Source organism: Myotis brandtii, unplaced genomic scaffold (assembly GCF_000412655.1).
Source record: "Myotis brandtii unplaced genomic scaffold, ASM41265v1 scaffold136, whole genome shotgun sequence".
NCBI lineage: Eukaryota > Metazoa > Chordata > Mammalia > Chiroptera > Vespertilionidae > Myotis > Myotis brandtii.
In genome coordinates, this window is record NW_005354829.1 from 413,732 (window position 1) to 435,427 (window position 21,696).

The following is a 21,696-nucleotide window of genomic DNA, read 5'->3' on the forward strand; positions in this document are numbered from 1 at the left end:
GGGTAATAGGCACCAGGAATTACTGATTACTAATTATTAGGGTCGGGACCTGGTAGAGCGGGCCGGAGTCAGGGGGAGTGGGGCCAGCGGAAGTGGGGCAGGGCCAGGATGGGACTGGGTGCCTGGGCGGGAGTCTAGCCGCCTGGGTTTTCTCACCTCTAAGCTGGCAGAGACCATCCCAACGCCAGGACGAACCCCAATGCCCTCCGGCCCCGCCCTGGTGTGCGCCCACCCAGCCGCAGCCTGGGCTCTTGGTGGGGAGCTTCCTGAGGGAGGCGATGGGGTGGGAGGCCGTGGTGAGGCTGGGGCGGCCCCCGGTGGGAGTTGGGGAACCAGAGCCAGGAGAGCCAGGGCGGGAGGTGTGTGGAAGGGGCGGCCACAGTTACGGTCCACTTGAGAGTTGGGGCTCAGGGGGCGGGGCAAATTTGGGGGCACCGTGGAGGCGATTAAGCTCCACATTTCACGTGTTCACTTTCAGGAGCTCCCCGAAGGGCGGATTAGGAAGGCAGTGGGCTCTGGGGACTTTCCCCCCAGCCCTGGGGTCCCTCGCTCTGGCCCAGTACTGACCCAACAGATGGGGTGCCTGTGTCTGACTCTGTGCCCTAGTGCCTTCCCCCCACCGGAGGCTGGGCCCCCCTTGAGGCACTAGCATCACTGATGAGCAGATGTTGGGCGAGCGAATGGGTGAATGAATGAGTGAAGAGGAGGGGGGTTCCACCTTCCCCGTTAGAGCAGCAGCCTCTCAAGCCCGTTTCTTTGGAAGCAGGGTCTGCATGTCCTGCTTGGCCGCTTAGGGGTGCCCAGTAACCCTCTCCTATGATTATTCATGCTCGTGCACCCAACACACGTTCATCCAGCCCCACCCAAGTCCTTAATGAGAAAGACCCCGGGAAGGGGCTTTAGGAGAGACCTTGCGGGGTGCAGCTGTGAGGAGGGGTTTGGGGTCCTGACTCCCTCTCTGGGATAGTAACAGCGGGGAGAGGAGCTTCCCGAGCAGCGAGACATGGGTTTCGGCCTCCAACAGCCAACGGGCTTGGCAAACTGCAAGGGGTGCAGACACCACAATGAAACGGGTTTCTGCGAAGCCACTGGCAACCACTTCTTTAGAAAACTCTTGTTTACCGAAGAGGAAGGGTAAAGTCAGTGGTTACAAGAACAGCCCCAGAGGGATGTAACAGTGACAGGGGCCTCCTCCAGGCCCCCGGGACCTGGAAAGGAAACCCTGATGCGGCTGTGGCCTAGGAAATCCCTAGGGGAGGGGCTTCTGTGTCCTCAGCGGGGATCCTGCCCTCCGGACCTTTAGCAAAAGCCAGAGTGACAGGGTGGCAGGGGCCTCCTCCTGGCAGCCTTCTAACACCTTTATGCTCCCAGCATCTGGACCTGGGGACCGCCACCATCTTCTGTCCCACAAGGCTTTTTCTGGCTTCATTTTTCACCTTGAATAAATTAAAAGCAGAATCCTGAACAGCCCTGGCTCTCCCACCCCCAAGAGCCAGAACAACACACCAATAGGGTAGGATTCAGGGCACTGGGCACACACATTTGCAGGGATGGGCACACAGCAAACAGTGGGCCGTGGCCACCCTGCCCTTTCCATGGTAGCTTCTTGGACATTCAACCGGACTTGGCTGCTGGCTCCCAACAGGGGCAGGTCCGGGCCACAGGGACAATGACTTCCTCAGGGTGTGGCTCCACACCTGGCACCCCAGGACATCTCAAATCCATACATTTACCATACAATTGTTCTGTCCCTGCCTAGGGGGGGCGGGGCGCGTGGAGAAGGCGTTGGGACATTGGGGGGCAGAGAGGATTGAGGCATTGAGGGGAGAAGGGTTGAGGCATTGCCGGGGAAGTGGGGGGGCGGGGAGAAGGGTGTGGGCCTTCACAGACAGCTCCCAGGTGAGGGCAGGGCTCCAGATACTCAAGAGGTTCAGAGACAGAAAGGAAATGGGGAGGGGGGGGCGGGGGGTATGTATATAAGACAGTCTGAGCCAGGGCTACAGTAATGCACCTTGGGGGTGTCAAAGGGTCATTGCAGGATGATAAGAAGGGCAGATATTTTGTAAAGTTTCCCTGCTACATAAATAGGTAAAACATCAGTTCTGGTGATAACTCTTGTTGTGGGTCAGGCTTCTGATTTAAATTCTTCTAGGTAGTTAAGGTGGGGAAGCAGAAGTTTCTCTTGAGCCCACTGGGTCTCAGTTACTGTTAGTGCAAAGCAATCTGCATACCATAGAGACACATCCTGGGTGGCTCATTCTGAACCCGACACCATGAATGAAGACAGAATCAGAAATACGATTCACTCAGATTTTCAAACGCCCTTGATAAATAACTGATACAGTATAAGTGTGTTTCCTAGGTGCAAAATGATGAATGTGCTCAAGTAGAAATAGAAAAGAATGAAAGGCCCTCACCACCCAACCAACGCTGATCTAATCCCATTAAATAACTTTCCATTTGTTTTTGCATTCAATTAGCTACCAGTGTAAAAGTAAACGATGCAAGCATTCTGCTTTTACTTAGAATGAGTGACTATTTTATTGCTGAATATGTGAAAAAACATTTTTTTGTAATATGCATGACATGGATTGTGTGGTTCAGAAAAGGAGAAGTAGAAATATATAAAAATGTGAAATATTTTATAAAAAGTTTTTCAATACTTTTTCCCCATGACTGTTTAAATATTAGAAATACATTTGTTGGTATATCTGTTTCTCTACATCAGTGATTCCCAAAGTGGGCGCTGCAGCGATCCAGGGGGGCAGTGATGGCCACAGGTGCATTTGTTTTAACTTTTTTTGTATTACCTTTCTATTCTGAGTTCAATAAATAGTTTCATAATTTCAAACTTCAATGTTTCTAATTTACACCTTTCTTTACTATATTTTACGAAAAAGGTAGAAACATTAATACATATATCTTTCTGTTTAATTGCTATTAAAATTTAAAAAAATTAATTTCCAGGGGGCGCTGAGTAATATTTTTTCTGGAAAGGGGGCGGTAGGCCAAATAAGTTTGGGAACCACTGCTCTACATAAATATTTTACTAGGAATTAATTTCTGAATCCTTTAAAAAAATAACTTTCTACTAGTGATGCTTATAGGATAATGTAATTAAAATTAGGTATCATAATATTTTCTTGCATTTGAGTGACTTTTTATGCATTTTTGACAAATGAATCTAAATTACTAAGCAGTTGTTACTGTGGTTTACAATAGATGCCTGTATTGTATGACTTTGATTATTCTTGTTCTTTATCAACCTCACTGATTGTCAATTTTTAAAAATGTTCTTTTAAGTTAAGGGAAATTATTTCACACCATATAAAATATATTTCCTAACTTAAATTATGTAACACACACTAAGAGAATTAACAACAGTGCTTGTGGGGGAAAGATGAAAACTAGGGGGAAAGATGAAAACTAACATAATAGGCCATAAGGTAGGTTTCACACTTGCTTCTTTTTGTACAATTGCCTACAGAAGGGTCTAAGCCTCTCCTGGTAATAAATTGAATCATGGTGCCTGTAAAGTGTACATGAGTGTATATACACTCAAGTGGGTGACAAATACTATAGATAAATTTAGCCCCTTGATCAAGTCATGCTGACATGAAGGCTGGACCTGCCAATCGAGAGCGACCATGTGGCTTCAGATACAAAGGTATTGGCAAATTTTGTTCCAAGATATTCTGGTGTTGCTTTTGCTTTCTGCTGAAAACAAAATGCTTAAATATAGCTTTCTATTCTATAAGGTTTCTTAAAGATCCATAGTTTACATTATACACACACACACACAATACACAATGCATAGTATAAATGAGACATATATATATATATGTATATATATATAAATGAATATATTTGATACATATGTACAATGCTTTCCTGAATTCTGTTACTTGTATTAAATCTGCTCTTCAAGTTTTCAAAGGTGCTTGGCATTCTTAGCTATATTTGAAGCTGATTAGTGCTAATAACATTCCATAATATTAATATTAACAAGGCCTTGACAGATACTCTCTTTTTTGCCTTTATAATTTTTCTATAAAAATATTGCTGTTTAGATAAGAAGATTAGTAATCATATAACTTTAAACAACAGGAGCCATATCATAGCAAACCAGAGAGTTCATGGCAAGCCCTGTCTAGTAAGATTCTGTGAGGGCACCATGTTCTGTCTGATAGAGGCTATGCATGAGTCCCTTTCTTTGGAAGATAAAGTCAATGCTGCCATCTAGTGTCTAAGAGCTATAAGACAAGGGCTGATATTTTCCTTTATGAGCATGAATTCTAAATGACCTGGATCACACCGAGGAGAAAGACAAGGACCCTGGGCTACAGAGAAGGAAAAGGCTCAGCTTCCGTTTACTGTCTAACCTTACAGTTATCTAACGGAGTGTTCAGATTTGTGAGAAAGAGGAGAGTTTGGATGCCTGTTTATTGCTGACATTAAGATAACTAGTGATTTCCAAAATCACTTTGTGTGCACTCAGACTTCCTGCCAAGTGGAGACAGCTTATCGCTGAAGAAAGAGAAAGAGAACTTAAGGAAGTGGTGGCAGAGGCTGTGACATAAGCACTCATTTAAAAGCCCTGGAATGGCAGACATCCCTAGGATGCCGACTGCTGGTACTCCTCTACTCATGGTAGAAGGCTCCCGACTCTCCCCCTCCAGGGGTCAATAACCCACCTGCCACAGGAGCTGTGCTTGCTGTGGGAAAGACCTCACGCAGAACTTTGCCCTGCCTTCTAGACTCTATTCCGTAGCTGCACATTCCCACAACGCTCCAGGACTCACCAGGAGCCAATTGGATATTTTCATCTATTGTAACTGCCTCAATCAGCCATCAGAGATACACCACTGGCCAGGTTATCATGTAAACAGGCCATAAGATCGCACAGTCTGAGGAAACTTAGCCATATCTGTTTCACCCAGGGTAAACATTTCTAGAAATACCTACAGAAAACTAATATGATTCGAGGAGAATATTGTGTCTAAATTTCTTCTCTCTAGATCTGGTTTCATTGAGGTATACATATACAGTGGGTATCCGATATCTTTGAGTGTCTCTGAGGTAAGCTTTGGGACCAGAATTATGCCCCATTGCTGCCTCCAAAGTACACCTAACTCCCCATATTGGGCTCTGCTGACCTTGAAAATGCACAGAAGTTTCCACTCTCTCTTAGGCAACTATATACCAAATGATAAATGAGAACTAGGCAGGGAAAACAAGTAGCAAGTTTCTTTGTTGTAGGGAAAGTGTATGTTTTCTTAATAATTTACTTATCCTATATAATAAAAGCCTCATATGCAAATCGACCAAATGGCAGAACGAACGACGGGTGGACGGACCATTCACTATGATGCGCACCAGGGGGCAGACGCTCAACACAGGAGCTGCCCCCAGCCCGCAGGGCCCAGGCCAGCCGAGCAGAGGGAGGCAACCAGCAGCAGTGGGATCTGTTTCTTCTGCATTTGTAATTTCTAAATTTTTATTTTTTCTTTAGTTTTATTATCTCTGTTTGACTTTGTAATTCTGATTTATCTTGCTTTTTCATATCTTATATCTTTGTTGAGCACCTCAGCTTGTTTGGAATTGTTTCAGGGGATTGTCTTTTTGAAGCTGCTATTTTCTCTAAGAAAGTAATACCCCTTGAAACATTTTTCTATTACAGTGATTTTAATTGAGCTTTGTCTTTGATTTTTTTTTTATATTCTCTGTTGTTTCCTTCATGTGAGTTTCTTTTTTCTGAAATTTAGAAGAAAGTTTGGCTCACATGGTTTTTCCAGCTTCACAAATCTCCCTCTTATGTTGTATCTATGAAGTGTTTAAAAAAATATTGTGTTCTGAGCTTCCCTAGCTCTGTAACCTGCTCCTACCTTTACCTGGACCATCTGCTTCTTTTGTGCCTGTTGTCCCCATCCTCTCTCAGTGTGGAGGCCTGCTCTGAAAGGCATGTCTGGGGGCTCAGTGTCACCAGTTCCTGGAAGCTAGATTGCCCCTGTCCCTCTATGGCTAATATGCCCGGCATTTACCCACTAGCACAATGAACCCCTTGTCTTGCAGTGACTATCCATTAAGGATTCTCCACTTATTATCATGTCAGATGCCTGATCGTTTCCCTTTGCTTTCTCCTGAGCAGATAAGAAAACATATAGGTCTTGTAACTGTTAGTGGTCCCCCCCGCCCCCATTAGTATTTAGGAGATATCTTGCTTTATTGTAAATTTTGGATCTTTCTCTCTAGTTACTCTGGATGTTTTAACATGGGCATTCAGGAAGATACAAAATTACGCTGCCGATGCCACCGTGTTTTTAAGTTTCTTCCAGATTGTTTTTAACAGTGTTCAAAACAAACCCTTCAAACCCTCTTTGGGTTGCCTATTTAATTTTACTTCACCTCAGTGTCAATCCAAAGTTTAATGATGCTTTACAGGGTTTGCTTTTAGACAGTTTACTTAGATATCGAATTCCGTGTAAATGTGTGAGAGCTTAGATTTTATCTCCTGTTAAATAGTTCCATGTTTTGTTTTTCTAGTTGTGGATCTACCAAAGTATGGGCCTATTCTTAATTAGTATCAGTGTTGCTGTTATTATACATGGAAATTTTCCTTCTCTGTATTCTTTTCCCATTATTTTGAATGCAGTTGTTTATATTAGATAAAGTCAAGCATCTTTGGGGGCATTTTTAAATTTCTTTATTAAGTCATCTGCAAGCCCAGTCTTTAAGTTTTGCTATAAAATTTATTTGAACACAACTAACATTTTCATTTTCTTTATTTGTTGTAGTTAATCTTCACCCAAGGATATTTTTTCCATTGCTTTTAACTTTTTATTATTATTTTAAAATATATTTTTATTGATTTGAGAGAAGAAGGGAGGAGAGAGAGATAGAAACATCAATGATGAGAGAGAATCATTGATCAGCTGCCTCCTGCATTCCCCACACTGGGGATGGAGCCCGCAACCCGAGCATGTGCTCTGACGGAGAATTGAACCGTGACCTCCAGGTTCATAGGTCAGTGCTCAACCACTGAGTCATGCTGGCCAGGCTCTATTGCCTTTTAGAGAGAGGAGAGGAGAGAGGGAGAGAGAGAGAGAGAGAGAGAGAGAGAGAGAGAGAGAATCCGTGAGAGACACATCAATTGGTTACCTCCTGTAGGAGTGGTGCTAGAGATCGAACCTGCAACCCAGGTAATGTGCCCTTGATCAGGAATCTAACCCATGACCCTTAGGTGCATGGCAGACACTCTAAACATTGAGAAACACCAGCCAGGGCTCATTTTCCCGTATTTATTTATCACATAGTGAAAATGTTATTGTAGGGCACAAATGTAAAAAAAAGAGATAAAGAAATAAATGTGGGAAAGATTGACATTAAAAGGAAAAAATAAAGGAAGAAACAAAATAATTATGAATAAGATTAAAATTTTATAATTTTTATTAGTAATATATTTATAATAACATGATGTATCAATAAACTTGTTTTTGCACAAACAGTTCTATTCCTCGTAACACACATCCATAAATATTTAATAATTGCTTATGGTAAAGAATAAGTTATCAGGTCAGCTGTTTAGTACAAAATATCCTCAAGGGGAAAACTATCTCTAATGTGATATTTCATTTGTGCTGACCTAGAATCTCTAAAAATCAGTGGGGCTTCTAATTTGTGCAAACATCTGTAATGGCTAGCACATGTTTTCTTTATTGCTTTTTTATTTTCAAAACATGTAGGGTTCAGCTCCTCTTGTTTCAATTCATTTCCTTCCTACAAAATATGCAACATATGGATGTTTAAAAGCATGACCTGTAATAAAGTTTGCAATTTGGAGAACTGCTAAAATTTTCGTAAATGTACTAACAAGATCTCCAGGGTAAAACTCTAAAGCCTCAGAGAAGAGGGGATTGGGAAGTTTGTGCTGAATTGGCACCTGCATATATCAATTCTTCATCTGCAAATCTTCTATGTCTTCTGCTTGTCTGTGATTATTTCCACTTGTCTCTGTAAGTACTCCCTTAATGTATTCCTCTAAGAGTTCTACAACCTGACTGCTTTACTAATTCCTTAAAACTCTGTTTTACTTTGTATTATAACTTCTCTTACAATAAGCATGAATATACATAATTTCTGGAGAGGAAAGCAGTGTTCAAATGATAAGATACACGGACAAAAAACTGAAGACTTACAAGTGAACTGGAAAATCTCAAATTTGGATGCATTTTTAAATAAAATGCACCAGATTCCTACCTAATTCAATAGTCATCTTGTTTTATGTTTTAGATGGTTGTGTTTGTTTAGGTAAATTAGGCTTAAGTTTATTTATAGTTCCACATTCATCATGTTTGGCTTCTCTCACTTAATTTTTTCCAGGTGAATCAAAATCAGTGCACAGTATTTTGACAGAGGAAAGAGGCTCCTGTTGCTGAATTCCCCATCTCTCAGGCCAGTTTATACTTTAAATGCCCATGATATTATGTCATGACTACCCCATGTCTACCAACTGCTTGAGAAACCAAATTGAGGAGGTTGTAATTAAATCATAATTAAAACTTCTTATAATTTTGATTTAATTCCAAAACATGTTATAAAGCTATTGAGCACACACAGTAATGAAAGGCTTCCATTTCACCCATTACCACAGGATTCTTATCCCCATGTAGTGTGAACACAAACTTCCTACGTATCTAAAGCTACCAGTGGACTCCATGGGCTCTGAGTTGACCATCGGCAAAATATTCCACATCCTCAATATACTCTCTGAACATCTTACTTGCCCTACCGCCAGTGGTCAGCAAACTGCGGCTCGCGAGCCACATGTGGCTCTTTGGCCCCTTGAGTGTGGCTCTTCCACAAAATACCATGTGCAGGCACGCATGTACAGTGCGATTGAAACTTCATGGCCCATGCGCAGAAGTCGGTATTTTGTGGAAGAGCCACACTCAAGGCGCCAAAGAGCCACATGTGGCTCCCGAGCTGCAGTTTGCCGGCCACTGCCCTACCCCAAATCAGATTACTTTCTGGGGCATAATTTACCCTGTAGTACTGTTAAGATGTGACAGAGTTTCTCCCTCCATACTCTTCTCACCACAGGTTAAAAGTGGGAAACTTCCAAACTCACTGATTAATCACCATGTGTTAGGCATTTACATCTATTAAACTCACTTAATTCTTAAAACAATTCTGAGATAGCAAATATCATTCCTAACAAGCGATGAGAGAAGTGGGATGCCAAGAACTTAAGTTATTTACCCAAGGTCACCACATCTGCTAAGTAGCAGAAGTTAATTTGATTCCAAGTCCATAATATTAATTACTGAGCTTTGATACCTCCAGAGTAGGTACCCTCATTGAACTTTATATTCTAGAACATTTACTTTCCCCTTTCCCCCAACAGCATAACTTTTGAAGCTCAAATCAATAGGCAATATCACTTTATTTCTCTCTTTGTTAAAGTCAACTATCTCCTTATCACCATCCCTCATGTATTGCAGAACTAGATTCTGATATTTCTCTTCACCAATCAACATTCATGTCACCATTCTGGGTGATTTCTATAACCATGTAAAAGATTAATTCCAATCCCACTCAACAACTTACTACTGATTTCTTCATGTCTTCCAGCTATAACCTCCTATCTTCCCAGTGAACTTGCTTTATTCATCCAATGGAACAACTCCTTGATCCCTCCCACAAACATCACTAATCCATTAACTTGGCTTTTTTGCTTTCTCACCACCTGAATCTCTACTCAACCTTCAGCAGTAGTCAGGACTACATTTCCCTGGTCAATTCATCCTTCTATTCTTTGGGGTGATTATTATTCTCTTTTCAAATTTTCAACATCCACTTCTCATTCTCTCTTTCACAAGATGATGTTGCCTCTTATTTACTTGGGAAATAGAATCATTTTGAATAGATTTCCTCATCTTCCCACCACCACATACATGAACTGACCTACATTTATATTCATTTATTTCATTTCAGACTGTTAAAAATACATTATGTATTCATTCTACTCTTGTTTAAGGCCAAGTTCTTCGCTTGTGCATAAGACCTTCTATTTTATTTCAGCCTTTCTAGCAAGGCCTGTGTGCCCAGGAGTCTAGTCCACTGAATCTGCTCTGACTAGGATCCAATGACCTTTATTTTTCCAGTCGAATGTCAGCTTCTATCTTTCCAGTTTCATTGGGTCCAACCCAATGGTCAGTCTTCATTTGATCCCACCTCTCTGTAGCACTGGGGACAGTAAATTACTCCTATTACTTTATTCATCACTTGATCTTATTTTATTTTTTTCCCCATCACCATTTATCACCCCATATCCTCTTCCACCTCCAGCCACCTCCTACTCCTTGCAATCACCTCACTGTCCATGTGGAAAGAACTCATTACTTCTATTTTTAAAGCACTTCCCTTTTCAGACATTCTGCTTATTTTCTTCATTCTTCAAAGTTTCTCAGTCTCCTTTTATAGATTTTAATGTAAACAGGCATATAGTGAAGAAGAAGGGAAGAATCAGAAAGTATTTCAAAAATCATATAAATATTACATACCCACTTCTTTATTATTTAGATAACAGCTATTTTTAAAAGGCTGAAGCTAGAGGCCAGCTGGTGTGGCTCAGTGGTTGAGCAGTGATCTCTGAGCCAGAAGGTGACAGCTCGATTCCAGGTCAGGCCATATGCCCTGGTTGTGGGCTCAATCTCCAGTGTGGGACATGCAGGAGGGAGCAGATCAATGATTCTCATCATTGATGTTTCTATCTCTCTCTTCTTCTCCTTTCCTCTCTGAAATCAATAAAAATATATTTTTACAAAATAAAATAAAAATAAAAGGCTGAAGCTAGAGATGAGCATTTTCACTGAAATAAACCAAAATGTCATCTGCACCAAAATGAGAGAAAACTTCCCCATCACTGGTGATTGGTTTACACATCACATTGAACTCAGGGTATATATACATCTTTCCCAGAGATTTCACTGAACTGTTGTCATATATATAGCATTCAGGTTTCAGAATGTGTACAGGGAAGAATTAAAAACCATTTTTTATGGAGGCTACAGAATGCCATCATTCTTTAGACAACCATGGAAAATGATGTCATTCCATGAACTTTAGCTTCCAAAAATTTAAGTCAAAATCCATGGGAAATATACGGTGTCTGCATGTTCAGTGGGAAGAGAAGAAATGTGAAAGAAATTGTGCTTCTCTAAAATATTTGAGAAGTTTAGAACTTACTCCACCTTAGTCGAGAGGCACCTCCCCTGTTGCAAAGTTCATTTCAAATAATCTGCACTTATGGTATTTGTGAGATCCCTCACTGAAGATTCCTTTTAAGTACATGGATAAAAGCCCATGTTCCCACGGCCATTTTAGTTTAAACTATTTTAGTTTCAGAAAGAAAGTGTTTGTTGTTGAGTTGGCACATAATATTTAAAAATTAGATTTGATTTTGAAAGTTATAAACATAAAAGATATTCTTTCTCCTTCCTTGAACTTGTGTATTTCTCCTCCTGGGAGCTGGCCTCACACTGGAAAACCCTGCTAGGGTGGAGTGAGGTTGTGTCAGCAGCTTTGTGCGCAGCCCACACACTGACACAGAGTGACTGGGTATTAAATCCATGTTTAATCGCTCATTCCCAAGATAGACGCATGAGCCAAACCGACAAAGGAGGAGCACATATTCATGCTGTAAATAGCTTCAGGCAGATTGCTCTTGAGTAAAGCATCGAGGTCAACTCGTCATTGCTGACTTTGTTCTCTGTTTTGTGGGAAAAATTCACTGTGATGCTAATTGCTTTTTAAATTACACAAAGAGTTGTCCAACCATTCAGATTAGATTTATGCCTACTCAGATTCTTTTGCATGAGCCAATTCAAGGCCATGGTGTTTGCCATTTTTGCACAGAATCTAAAACTAGAGGCAAGTACCACATTAGGCTGTGATGATGGATGCGTTGTCTACACTTCCCTTTATAAACTGATAGTATATCTGCCTGGCAATAGCATTACCAATCATTTAGTAAAACTTATTCCCATGAAGCCATTACCATGATTTTCATTAAAAACTAGGTTTGCTTTCCAGGAGTCAGGTGTTTTCAAAGGCATGTCACCGTGGGACTCTCAGGCTGGAACCCTGCAAGTGGCACTGAGGACCCCTCTCCAATAATCAGAACTCTCCTTTCCGGGGGCCAGTGCAAGCAGCCTCCAGTCGGCACTTGGCAAGCCCCTTATATCTAGCTGTGAGTGATGTGTCCTGAGAAATTTGTATATTTTGGAGACACAGGTCAGATCAAGATTTGTGCTGTGCATTCTATCCCACTCTTCTTCCCCAGTCCAATGAGCATTATTATTGTGCCTCTGAAGACTCTTTCGTCTTATACTGTTTTGGAATATTTTCCTCCTAACAGATACACTTATTACTTCTGGCTTATGCAAGGAAACCAATTCTATTTTAACACTAATACTAAATTGCTTTTTACTTTTATTCTTTGAGTCATTTCACTGGAGATTGGAAGTGGACAAGATATAAGCCCACAACATCTTGAGCTACAACTATGGTCCATTTAATAGCTGTTTTTATTTGTTTTGGTTTTACAAATGAATGATTTAGTTTTGTTTATTCTTAGGAAGTAAGACTAGTCACAACTGCCAAATACCTTGCGTCTGTTAGCAATGAAACAAAGGTTATAGTCACTTTCCTACTATGAATATTAAAAGCAAAGGTATGAATCATCTAGAAAATCCTAAAAAATAGAAATATTTTATCATGAATGGGTTTTGAAATTGCAAAAATCTATATGATAGTCATAAAAAACCTGAATAACTTGGAAATCCTATGTAATAAAGAGGTAATATGCAAATTAAGCATAACACCCTCACACAAGATGGCTGCCCCCATGTGGTCACTATATGGCTGCCACAAGATGGCTGGCAGGGGAGGGAAGTTGTGGATGATCAGGCCAGCAGGGGAGGGCAGTTAGGGGTGACCAGGCCAGCAGGGGAGGGAGGGCAGTTAGGGGGGACCAGGCTGGCAGGGGAGTGGTTAGGGGGTGATCAGGCTGGCAGGTAGGCAAGCGGTTGGGAGCCAGTGATCCCAGATTGTGAGAGGGATATCCAACGGGTCCCAGATTGGAGAGGGTGCAGGCTGGGCTGAGGGACAACCCCCCCCTCCCCCGTGCATGAATTTCGTGCACCGGGCCTCTAGTATGTAAAATAAACTCTGAAGTTCTTTCCCCTCTGTGGCCCATTTGTGATAACACTGTTCAACAGTTTAATATTATTAAAGTTTCTTTTTTCTGTATCTCATATATATCTATTTATCACAACATTTTTGTTTATTTTTTAAAATTGCATTCTCTTCTACATAGAACTGGGCATAATGCAGAAAACTATAAAAAGTGTTCTATTATTTCATAGTTTGCTGTTCACTCTAATATGTCAAGGATGCTTTATTATAGTAATAAATTTAAACGTTTTTTATTATTTAGACTGTTGCATATAGCTTTTGAATAAACCATTTTGTCTGCTTATGGGTGTTTAGCTCATTTTCAATAGTTTGTTTTAAAAATTTCTGCAAGGAGCATCTTTTTCTTTCTCTCCTTTGTAAAAATATCTTTAGAAACATAGATGGGAAACTGTTGGTTAATTGGCATGAAATTTTAGATTTTTTATATAAATTGCTCCCCAAAAAGAATGTACCAAATTACAGTCCCATCAACAGTTGGTGCCCATTTCTCTACACAGCCACCCCAGTGGATGTCACCAATCTGCTTTATTTTTCATATCAGTCACAATACTGCTATAGTGTCACAAAAATTAAATAATCAAGAACTCTTTAATCCCAGTGGTTTACTACAGCCAAAATTGTATTTGTCTATCACCAAAATTCTTCCAACACTGTAACTAAGCCATCTGGAACCAATGTTCTCAAAGTTGCTGCAGAAGAAGATGCTTTTTCAACAGCTAGATCCCATAGTGACACTATTTCTTCCTCTTGCCACCCACTGACACTCATACCAGCCCCTTCTAATTTCAAAGGGGTTGGGACATGTAATTCTTTCATATCCTAGGACGGAGGGAGCAGTGGTCCTGGGTGAGTAGAAGCCACTACCTCACTGTTACTAATGTGATGTTTGAAAAATGTTTCTCCTTGTGGCTATAGTTTTCTTTCTCCCTGGTGATCTTTTTACTGTGTGATTGTTTTTTCTTTCTTTTTTCCTTCCTTTTTTAAATTAAGCACTTCTAATCTTTATAATTGATTTATAGGAGCCCATTATCTACTATGCATAATAACTTTTCTTACTATATATTACAAATATTTTATCTCAGGCTTTCTGCTCTTATAGTTACATTTTTGGTGAACGACCCTCCCTGTAAAAGTTGTTTGTTAAATCAGTGACACATCATCTCATTTGGGCCTTCAATTTACACTAACCAAATCTCTTCCAAGCTTCCAGGCTAAAAGAAAAACTTACACATTTAAAAGTGATTTATGTCATGTGTAAAAGTGAAGATAGTGACACTGCATTACCTAACCATAGCTTCTGGGTTAGTTTTTAATCTTCCCATGAATGGGTTTTGAAATTGCAAAATTTCAAAATAGTCATATTAAAATAGATTCTGGTGAAATATATATGATAGTCATATCTACTATGCATAATCTATATGATAGTCATAACAAATCTGAATAACTTGGAAATATGTAAAATAAATCCTGAAGTTCTTCCCCCTCTGTGGCCCATTGGTGATAACACTGTTCAACAGTTTAATATCATTCAAGTTTCTTTTTTCTGTATCTCATATATATCTATCACAACATTTTTGTTTATTTTTAAAAATTGCATTGTCTTCTACATATAACTGGGCATAATGCAGAAAACTATAAAAAGTGTGCTATTGCCGAAACCGGTTTGGCTCGGTGGATAGAGCGTCGGCCTGCGGACTGAAAGGTCCCAGGTTCGATTCCGGTCAAGGGCATGTACCTGGGTTGCGGGCACATCCCCAGTGGGAGATGTGCAGGAGGCAGCTGATCGATGTTTCTCTCTCATCGATGTTTCTAACTCTCTATCTCTCTCCCTTCCCCTCTGTAAAAAATCAATAAAAGTCTTCTACATATAACTGGGCATAATGCAGAAAACTATAAAAAGTGTTCTATTATTTCATAGTTTGCTGTTCACTCTAATATGTCAAGGATGCTTTATTATAGTAATAAATTTAAACGTTCTTTATTATTTAGACTGTTGCATAGAGCTTTTGAATAAACCATTTTGTCTACTTATGGGTGTTTAGCTCATTTTCAATAGTTTGTTTTAAAAATTTCTGCAAGGAGCATCTTTTTCTTTCTCTCCTTTGTAAAATATCTTTAGAAACATAGATGGGAAACTGTTGGTTAAGTGGCATGAAATTTCAGATTTTTTATATAAATTGCTCCCCAAAAAGAATGTACCAAATTACACTCCCATCAACAGTTGGTGCCCATTTCTCCTCACAGCCACCCCCAGTGGATGTCAGCAATCTGCTTGACTTTTCATATCAGTCACAATACCGTTATACTGTCACAAAAATTAAATAATCAAGAACTCTCTAATCCCAGTGGTTTATTATAGCCAAACTGTATTTGTCTATCACCAAAATTCTCTCTTCTAACACTGTGACTCAGCCATCTGGAACCAATGTTCTCAAAGTTGCTGCAGAAGAAGATTCTTTTTCAACAACTAGATCCCATAGTGACACTATTTCTTCCTCTTGCCACCCACTGACACTCATACCAGCCCCTTCTAATTGCAAAGGGGTTGGGACATGTAATTCTTTCATATCCTAGGACGGAGGGAGCAGTGGTCCTGGGTGAGTAGAAGCCACTACCTCACTGTTACTAATGTGATGTTTGAAAAATGTTTCTCCTTGTGGCTATAGTTTTCTTTCTCCCTGGTGATCTTTTTACTGTGTGATTGTTTTTTCTTTCTTTTTTCCTTCCTTTTTTAAATTAAGCACTTCTAATCTTTATAATTGATTTATAGGAGCCCATTATCTACTATGCATAATAACTTTTCTTACTATATATTACAAATATTTTCTCTCAGGCTTTCTGCTCTTAATAGTACAACATTTTTGGTGAATGACCCTCCCTATAAAAATCATTTGTTAAATCAGTGACACATCATCTCATTTGGGCCTTTAATTTACACTAACCAAATCTCTTCCAAGCTTCCAGGCTAAAAGAAAAACTTACACATTTAAAAGTGATTTATGTCATGTGTAAAAGTGAAGATAGTGACACTGCATTACTTAAGCATAGCTTCTGGGTTAGTTTTTAATCTTCCTATCAGTACCATTTTTTTAAACAAAGCTTAAATTTTATGAGATACTGCCCATTGTTGGGAACTATCATTCTAAGATAAAAATAGTACAATAAGAGTCCTATCAGGAAAACCAGGCCTGCCTGGCCAGTGTGGCTCAGTGGTTGAGAGTCAACCCATGAATCGGGGTCACCGGTTCGATTCCTGGTCAGGGCACAGGCCCAGGTTACAGGCTCCATTTTCAGAGGGAGCATGCAGGAGGCAGACAGTCTATGTTTCTCTTTCAGCCATGTTTCTATCTCTCTCTCTTCTTCCTCTCTCTCTAAAAATCAATAAAAACATATCTACATTAAAAAAAAAAAAAGACACCAGGCCTGGAAGTCTAATGAGCAAGAATAACACAGCATATACAGTAGTTCTGAACAAGCAGGAGAGGGTTGCCAGCAGAGTTACACTAATACTTTAAACATGTACACAAGTAACAAAAATGCATATTTGGGGGAACATGTTCCAATTTGGAAAATTAGCCCCAAAAGCAAGTAAACAATGATTTAAGTCAATACATTAGATAGAGTCCAAGAAATAAATCCATGTACCATGTACAAAATGCTACAATTAAGCAGCCCTCGTATACACACTTCAAAGTGAGGGCTCCCTGTTCACTGCCCTGGTCTTAGACTCCCTGCTGGAGAGAAGTGGAAACAGTTTCTACAGCCCTAATTTTGATTGGCTCGAGTGACAGCTAAACACAAAATGTACAAGCTGTTAACTTGCTCTATGTGCTTTAATTTATTTTTCACCTGTCAGAAACATCTTTCTGTAAAGCAAGTAATAATGGTGCCCTTTCAAATGAGCATTTCTGGTCATTTGAAAGTAAGAATGGCTATTAGAGGAGAAGGTTCTGAAGGGACACTTCTTACCACAGCTCCCACAGCAGATGCTCACGTAGCAATTCTTCCTCCAGGAACTGTGCCACAGGCACTGTGCAGGTGTGCTCACTCCCGTGGGTAACCTGAAACAGACATCCTATCAGAGACCCACAAAGCACTGTGCAGGTGTGCTCACTCCCGTGGGTAACCTGAAACAGACATCCTATCAGAGACCCACAAAGCACTGTGCAGGTGTGCTCACTCCTGTGGGTAACCTGAAACAGACGTCCTATCAGAGACCCACAAAGCACTGTGCAGGTGTGCTCACTCCCGTGGGTAACCTGAAACAGACATCCTATCAGAGACCCACAAAGCACTGTGCAGGTGTGCTCACTCCCGTGGGTAACCTGAAACAGACATCCTATCAGAGACCACAGTGATGACCAACGCAATAGGACAGCGAATACACTCTGTATGCCACTGAGACCATGGCTATGTGATCATTTCTGCTGCAAAACACATTTCTCCAGACACTAAATCACATTAGCCATAAACTACATCTCAGATGGTACCATGCATCACTCCCAGTCATATAGAGCCATGACTGGGGGTGATGCTTTTAAGCAAGTGTCAAAAGAATTGAGGTTACACAGCTGTAAACAAAACAGAAATCCAGCAGTTTTAGGATTAGTATAGTGCTTTAATTATGTAAGCATTTTCTATTTAAAGTGTCTTTTTCAAAGCATTAACATAGGGCATAGAATTTACAATCTCTGCCTTATTTTAACTCTATATTATTGCCTGCTGTTTCCTGACATGAGCATGAAAACTCAAATTTGAAAGACGGAATAAAAAAATTACTGAGATGATGACATGCATACAAAATGTAATTTAAAATAGAAGTTTCTCACAACTTCAGTTGTGTTTTTTTTTTTCAGTAACATTATGAACGAATAGCTTTGAAGATCATATTTTTCCATGTAGGTGTCATCAGCTCATAAGAATAAACCGGTGGCCTGTTAGTCTGTAGGGACTTATGTATGGCCCTGAAGGAGAATAGGAAGATCTCTGAGACTTGTCCCCTACCATCTCCCATGCTGCCACACCATCACACCACTGTAGTGAATAAGCACTAAACGGTTTACATTATACTCCACCAGGGTAACTAATTCTATTTACTTCAGGGGCCATCAGGGTGACATAAATAAGGAAAAAGGATCAGATGAGATACAGTGGGGCAGTGCATAGGTGTAAGATTAATTATGCCAAAGTATACCTGTGCTGCCTAAAGACATTCACATTTTAAAAAATTAATAGAGTTCTAGTTAAAAATAATAAAATATACAGAAGTGTTTCTGAATTACATCTGTTAAAAGGTGCATTTCTCAAAGATGAGACTAAGCAATATGTCTTAAAATTTTTTTTTAAATCTTCACATGAGGCTATTTTTTTTCATTGCTTTTCAGAGAGAGTGGAAGGGAGAGAGTAAGGAGGAAGGGAGGTAGAGAGAGAGAGAAATATCAATGTGTGAGAGACACAGTGACTGGTTGCCTCCCACATGTGCCCTGACCAGGAGCCAGGAGTGAACCCACAACCCAGATATGTGCCCTTGACTGTGAATTGAACCCTTGACCCTTTTGTGTGTGAGCCGACACTCTAACCACTGAGAAACACCAGCCAGGGCAGTGATATGTCTTTGTATCCCTAGGATTTAATACAGAATCAAAATATTGAGTCTTGTGATGGCTATTTGTTTAATTGAATTGAAGGATTGTTCTTAGAAGAATTGTGATTAAAGAGGACATTCAAGGTCCCATCTTATGCCCTCCCAACCTCTCAGAAGCCAGATAGGGAGAATAGGAAGGTTTAGGGAGGCGATCAGACCATGCGAGCACATGGGCATGGGTATGGGCTAAGATTTAGGAAGAAGCATTCACATACATAGATATATCTATCATGGTAGATACATATGTAGCTTTAAACAAATGAGAGGAAAGAAGGTGAGAGAAGTGAAATTTCATACAAAAGCCAATGGATGTTGCTAGATGTTTGCCTTAAAATACATGGCCTATTTGGTAATGTATCACTTTTTACTTGAATAATCACTTTTTAGAAGGGGGTAGGGTGCTCCTCAAATCTAGTCTGGAGCAACAGGAGATGATCTTATCAACATACTGTAACATAGATAACAGCATAAAAGAGAGGCACGGGTGGGGAGACTTCTAATAATTCCAGGAAAACTAAAGCTTCAGATAAAAATCCTCATAGAGAGTAATACACATCATGCCCAGTAGCTCAATATTTACCCTAGAAAAAATGGGGATCGCCAAAAGAGTTGAATATAGAGTTGCATGGTCACATATATATACATTTTTTAGATTAACCCCTTCAGTGGCTCTGAGGGGTGTGGAATCTACAAGCATAGTCTCAATGCAGGGACATCAGGGGACTGTTGCAATAATCCAAACAAAGATGATGAGAGTCTAGATCACTGCAGGTTTAGTAAGGATGAAAAACTAGGAACCAACTAAAAAACTGCTTATGAAGTCAAATATACAGTGCATAGTGATTTGATTAAACAGGGAATACAAAAAAAGTAAAAATCAGATTTGTATCATGGTGACTGGGCAGAGGAAAATGAGATGATCCAGCTTAGAGCACGGAAGAAACATGAGATTCAGAAGGAAGATGCCAACACAACAACTTTTGGTGAAAAAAACTTGAATGAGATATGAAGCATCAATTCAAAACTGAAGAAGATATAATTCTGGTAATGTATCACTTTTGAAGATCATGTGCCTGTGAGTTAAAAGTCCATGTTTCAATGACAGAGTACAAATTCTATTATTCTTGAGTTGTTCAGAGAAACATGAAACGAACGAGCCCAACAAACCACCCTCCCTAACTCAAGGTAGTTCTTAAACTAAATAATAATATAAGCAAACAATTTGTTTTTCACTGAGGACTTTGGTGACTATAAGGGATGTAACAGTAAAATCTCAAGCAAATACAATTCTCTGTTCTCCTTTTCAGTGAATGTCAGGTCTTAAAACTAGTGTTGTGTATAACAGATGATATCACTTAGGCCAGGGGTGGGCAAACTTTTTGACTCGAGGGCCACAATGGGTTCTTAAACTGGACCGGAGGGCCGGAACAAAAGCATGGATGGAGTGTTTGTGTGAACTAATATAAATTCAAAGTAAACATCATTACATAAAAGGGTACGGTCTTTTTTTTTTTTTTTTTAGTTTTATTCATTTCAAATGGGCCGGATCCGGCCCGAGGGCCGTAGTTTGCCCACGGCTGACTTAGGCTCTTATAGTTTGAAAGAATCCTTCTATTACTACGTGATTGTTAGCATAGCAAGAAAGCCAGTGGGTAGCTGCAAATCTAATTTGCATCTCATCACTTTTCCTAGTGATGAGCTGGTGGCCTCAGCCCTCAGGCGTTGTGGTAACATGAGAATGAAATGGGAGGAGGTAGCAAACGCAAGGAGGCCATAGGGGAAATAATGTGAATATTGCCTCTAGGAACTAATAGCTCTAACATAATGTAACAGTTTTCTGATCTCATTTAACTTTAAAGAACTTGAGAATATCTTTTTCTTCTAAGTAGTAGGAACAGATGGGCACAGATGATCGCAGTCCAAAACATTTCATGCAACAGCTTCCTTGTTCCCACACAGTTTGCACATCCTTCTACTCTTTGTTCATATATTTTATAAAATGTCCAAAAAATACACCACCCAATAGTAACAGTGGCTTCAGGGAAAGGTCATTCATTCTATCCGCTTCTGACTTTATGGGTGTTATTAATATCATGAAGCCCGTAGGGCCCGTTTCCTGTGTTCTTCAGAATATACAAATGTTCCATTGTTCTACTTCTGAGGGTATGCTTGGAGAACTTTGTGATTTTTTTCTCTATTTATTTTAATTCAAGCCTGCAAAGTCAACCAACCAATTATGTTTCAATAAACATCCTATTTTCCTTATTAAAAGTACAGTGCACTTCAAATTTCATTGTTCAAATCAATTGTAACATTTTATCAATTCTTAGAAATTAATTTTTGTGACTTTTAATATTTTCTGCCAAAAATTATCAGCCAATCTTTAAATTATTATTTTTTTTTACTTGCATCCATTGATGAGAGACTAGTGCAGTGTTCTTACAAACTCAAATGATGTTAACGCCCTTTTCCCTAGAATGTAAGCTATGTGATTCCACAGATGAGGGCGTCCAGGATCTCTGATGTCATATTCACAAATCTCTATTTCTTAGAGGAAATTCTGCCCTCAAACACAACTTCCAACAAAACAATTCCAGTGTGATATGTCCTTAATGTAGAGAGAGTGGTTTTCTATTTACTCCTTGAGCTTATAATTGCCAATTGTCACCAAAAATCCACAAATAAAATATGAATTTGATTTTTCACTTCTGCATCAGTTCTGTTTTGTGTGGATCAGCTACAAAGAAACAAATAAAGGGGGGAGGAAAGAAAGAAGCAAAGAAAGGAAGGAGAGA